This window comes from Colobus angolensis, unplaced genomic scaffold, assembly GCF_000951035.1.
Source record: "Colobus angolensis palliatus isolate OR3802 unplaced genomic scaffold, Cang.pa_1.0 Scaffold362, whole genome shotgun sequence".
Taxonomy (NCBI): domain Eukaryota; kingdom Metazoa; phylum Chordata; class Mammalia; order Primates; family Cercopithecidae; genus Colobus; species Colobus angolensis.
In genome coordinates, this window is record NW_012116955.1 from 2,724,868 (window position 1) to 2,730,476 (window position 5,609).

The following is a 5,609-nucleotide window of genomic DNA, read 5'->3' on the forward strand; positions in this document are numbered from 1 at the left end:
GATGGTTTCCAGCTACATCCATGTCCCTACAAAGGACATGAACTCATCCTTTTTTATGGCTGCATAGTATTCCATGGTGTATATGTGCCACATTTTCATTATCCAGTCTATCAGTGATGGATATTTGGGTTGGTTCCAAGTCTTTGCTATTGTAAATAGCATCCATGGTGTATATGTGCCACATTTTCGTTATCCAGTCTATGGACGTTTGATGGACATTTGAGTTGGTTCCAAGTTTTTGCTGTTGTGAATAGTGCCACAGTAACTATACGTGTGTGTGTGTCTTTATAGTAGAATGATCCTTTGGGTATATACTCAGTAATGGGATTGCTGGGTCAAATGATATTTCTAGTTCTAGATCCTTGAGGAATCGCCACACTGTCTTCCACAATGGTTGAACTAATTTACACTCCCACCAACAGTGTAAAAGCATTCCTATTTTTCCATATCCTCTCCAGCATCTGTTGTTTCTGACTTTTTAATGATATGTCAGGTAGCGTGTTGCCTCCAGGTTTGTTTTCTTTGCTTAGAATTGTCTTGGCTATGCGGGCTCTTTTTTGGTTCCATGTGAACTTTAAAGTAGTTTTTTCTAATTCTGTGAAGAAAGTCAATGGTAGCTTGATGGGGATAGCATTGAATCTATAAATTACTTTGGGCAGTAAGGCCATTTGCATGATACTGATTCTTCCTATCCATGAGCATGGAATGTTCTTCCCTTTGTTTGTGTCCTCTCTTATTTCCTGGAGCAGAGGTTTGTATTTCTCCTTGAAGAAGTCCTTCATATCCCTTGTAAGTTGGATTCCTAGGTATTTTATGCTTTTTGCAGCAATAGTGAATGGGAGTTCACTCATGATTTGGCTCCCTGTCTGTTATTGGTGTATAGGCATGCTTGTGATTTTTGCCCAATGATTTTGTATCCTGAGACTTTGCTGAAGTTGCTTATCAGCTTAAGGAGATTTTTGAGCTGAGATGATGGAGTTTTCTAGATATACTATCATGTCATCTACAAACAGAGACAGTTTGACTTCCTCTTTTCCTAGTTGATAACACTTTATTTCTTTCTCTTGCCTGATTGCACTGGCCAGAACTTCCAATACTATGTTGAATAGGAGTGGTGAGAGAGGGCATCCTTTTGTTGTACCGGTTTTCAAAGGGAATGCTTCCAGTTTTTGCCCATTCAGTATGATAATGGCTGTGGGTTTGTCATAAATAGCTCTTACTATTTTGAGATACATTTCATCGATACCTAGTTTATTGAGTCTTTAGCATGAAGGGCCGTTGAATGCTTTTTCTGCATCTATTGAGATAATCATGTGGTTTTTGTCATTGACTCTGTTTATTCGATGGATTATGTTTATTGATTTGCATATGTTGAACCAGCCTTGCATCCCAGGGATGAAGCCAACTTGATTGTGGTGGATAAGCTTTTTGATGTGTTGCTGGATTGGGTTTGCCAGTATTATATTGAGGATTTTTGCATTGATGTTCATCAGGGATTTTGGTCTGAAATTTTCTTTTTTTGCTGTGTCTCTGCCAGGCTTTGGTATCAGGATGATGCTGGCTTCATAAAATGAGTTAGGGAGGAGTCCCTCTTTTTCTATTGCTTAGAATAGTTTCAGAAGGAATGGTACCAGCTTCTTTTTGTACCTCTGGTAGAACTCAGCTGGGAATCTGTCTGGTCCTGGGCTTGTTTTGGTTGGTAGGCTATTAATTACTGCCTCAATTTCAGAACTTGTTATTGGTCTATTCAGGGATTGGACTTCTTCCTGGTTTAGTCTTGGGAGGGTGCATGTGTCCAGGAGTTTATCCATTTCTTCTAGATTTTCTAGTATATTTGTGTAGAGGTTTTTATAGTATTCTCTGATGGTAGTTTGTATTTCTGTGGGATTGGTGGCAACATCCCCTTTACCATTTTCTGTTGCATCTATTGGAGTCTTCTGTCTTTTCTTCTTTATTAGTCTGGCTAGCGGTCTATTTTGTTGATCTTTTCAAAAAAACTAACTCCTGGATTTATTGATTTTTTGAAGAGTTTTTTGTGTCTCTGTCTTCTCCAGTTCTGCTGTGATCTTAGTTATTTCTTGTCTCCTGCTAGCTTTTGAATTTGTTTGCTCTTGCTTCTCTAGTTCTTTTAATTGTGATGTTAGGGTGTCAGTTTTAGATCTTTCCTGCTTTCTCTTGTGGGCATTTAGTGCTATAAATTTCCCTCTAGACACTGCTTTAAATGTCCCAGAGATTCTGGTATGTTGTGTCTTTGTTCTCATTAGTTTCAAAGAACATCTTTATTTCTGCCTTAACTTCGTTATTTATGCAGTAGTAATTCAGGAGCAGGTTGTTCAGTTTCCATGTAGTTTTGTGATTTTGAGTGAGTTTCTTAATCCTGAGTTCTAATTTGATTGCACTGTGGTCTGAGAGACTGTTTGTTATAATTTCCGTTGTTTTGTATTTGCTGATGATCGTTTTACTTCCAATTATGTGGTCAATTTTAGAATAAGTGTGATGTGGTACTGAGAAGAATGTATATTCTGTTGATTTGGGTGGAGAGTTCCGTAGATGTCTATTAGGTTCACTTGGTCCACAGCTGAGTTCAAGTCCTGCATATCCTTGCTAATTTTCTGTCTCATTGATCTAATATTGACAGTGGGGTGTTAAAGTCTCCCACTATTATTGTGTGGGAGTCTAAGTCTCTTTGTAGGTCTCTAAGAACTTGCTTTATGAATCTGGGTTCTCCTGTACTGGGTGCATATATATGTTTAGGATAGTTAGCTCTTCATGTTGCATTGATCACTTTACCATTATGTAATGCCCTTCTTTGTCTCTTTTGCTCTTTGCTGCTTTAAAGTCTGTTTTATCAGTGACTAGGATTTCAACCCTTGCTTTTCTTTGCTTTCCATTTACTTGGCGAATATTCCTCCATTCCTTTATTTTGAGCCTATGTGTGTCTTTGCACAGGAGATGGGTCTCCTGAATATAGCACACCTATGGGTCTTAACTCTTTATCCAATTTGCCAGTCTGTGTCCTTTAATTGGGGCATTCAGCTCACTTACATATAAGGTTAATATTGTTATGTGTGAATTTGATCCTGCCATTTTGATGGTAGCTGGTTATTTCACCCGTTAGTTGATGCAGTTTCTTCATAGCGTCGATGGTCTTTACAATTTGGTATGTTTTTGCAGTGGCTGGTACTGCTTGTTTCTTTCTATGTTTAGTACTTCCTTCAGACGCTCTTGTAAGGCAGGCCTAGTGTGACAGAATCTCTCAGCATTTGCTTGTCTGTAAAGGATTTTATTTCTTTTTTGCTTTTGAAACTTAGTTTGGCTGGATATGAAATTCTGGGTTGAAAATTCTTTTTTAAAAAAATGTTGAATATTGGCCTTCACTCTCTTCTGGCCTGTAGTGTTTCTGCTGAGAGATCCACTGTTAGTCTGATGAGACCCCCTTTGTTGGTAACGTGACCTTTCTCTCTGTCTGCCCTTAACATGTTTTTCTTCATTTCATCTTTGGTGAATCTGACGATTATGTGTCTTGGGGTTGGTCTTATCGAGGAGTATCTTTGTGGTGTTCTCTATATTTCCTGAATTTGAATGTTGGCTTGCCTTGCTCAGTTGGGGAAGTTCTCCTGGATAATATCCTGAAGAGTGTTTTCCAACTTGGTTCAATTCTCCCCATCACTTTCAGGTACACCAATCAAATGTAGATTTGGTCTTTTCACATAGTCCCATATTTCTTGGAGGCTTTGTTCATTTCTTTTCACTTTTTTTTTCTCTAATCTTGTCTTCTCACTTTATTTCATTGCATTGGTTTTCAATCACTGATATTCTTTCTTCTGCTTGATCAGTTTGGCTATTGATACTTGTGTATGCTTCACGAAGTTCTCGTACTGTATTTTTCAGCTCCATCAGGTCATTTATGTTCTTCTCTAAACTGATTATTCTACTTAGCCATTTGTCTCACCTTTTTTCAAGATTCTTAGTTCCCTTGCATTCAGTTAGAACATGCTCCCTTAGGTTGGAGAAATTTGTTATTACCCACCTTCTGAAGCCTACTTCTGTCAATTCTTGAAACTCATTCTCCATCCATTTTTTTTTCCCTTGCTGGCGAGGAGTTGTGATCCTTTGGAGGAAAAGAGGCATTCTGGTTTTTGGAATTGTCAGCCTTTTTGCACTGGTTTCTCCCCATCTTCGTGGATTTATCTACCTTTGGTCTTTGAAGTCAGTGACCTTTGGATGAGGTCTCTAAGTGGAAGCTTTGTCCCAGAGGGGCACCTGCCAGATGCCAGCCAGAGCTCTCCTGTATGAGGTGTCTGTTGGCTCCTACTGAGAGGTGTCTCCCAGGCAGGATACACGAGGGTCAGGGACCCACTTGTCGAGAAACCTGTCCCTTATCAGAGCTCGAATGCTGTGTTGGGAGAACTGCTGCTCTCTTCAGAGCTGCGGAGCAGGGACATTTATGTCTCCTGAAGCTGCATGCACAACCGCCCCTTCCCCCAGGTGCTGTGTCCCAGGGAGGTGAGGGTTTTATCTGTAAGTCCCTGACTGGGGCTGCTGCCTTATTTTCAGAGATGCCCTGCCCACAGAGGTGAGAATCTGGAGAGGCAGTCTGGCCGCAGCAGCCTTGGTGATCCTTCATGTCTTTTTGTGGCTCTATAGCTCATTTATTTTTGCTGCTCAATAATATTCATTGTATATATATGGAGGTACCATAGTTTACTTATCCAGTCACCTACTAAGGGACATTGTGGTTGCTTCTGATTTTTGGAAACTATAAATAAAGCTGCTGTAAACATTTGTTTGTAGTTTTTGTGAAGGCACATCTTCAATTTATTTGCATAAGTATCTAGGATCATGGCTGCTGGATTGTATGGTAAACCTGTGTTTAGCTTTGCCACAAAATGTCAAACTGTCTTTCAATGTAGTGGTACCATTTTACATTCCTACCAGCAATGAATTTCCTGTCGCTCCATGTTTATGCTAGCATTTGGCTATGTGTGTGTTTTGGATTTTAAGTATTCTTTTTTAATTGTTTATTTTTAAATTTATTTTGTATTTTTTTGTTTGTTTGTTTGTTTGTTTTTAGAAATAGACTCTTGCCTTGTCACCCAGGCTGAAGTGCAGTAGTGTGATCATAGCTCACTGCAACTTTGAACTCCTGGGCTCAAGAGATCTTCCTGCCTCATCCTCCCAAGTGGCTAGGACTACAAATGTGTGCCAACACAACTGGGTAATTTTAAAAAAATATTTTTCTAGCTTCGGGGCCTTGCTGTGTAGCTAGGCTAGTCTCAAAGTCCTGGCCTCAAGTAATCCTCCTGACTTGGCCTTCCAAAGCTCTGGGGTTACAGGTGTGAGCCACAATACCTAGCCTTTATTTTAATTATTTTGTTAAGTGTATAGTGGAATCTTATGTATTTATTTATTTTGGTGGATAGATAAGTTTTATTAGAATGCCTGCATAGAAATAAGCTGATGTTAAACAAGAAGAGGTTTTGCAAAGGCTTAACATTTATTAAACAATATAACTTGGTGCTTCCCTTTACTCTGTCTCTGAACTCAGTTGAATGACATCTCATTATTAGTAGTCTGCCCTCACTAATCATTTTCAGCACATACAGATT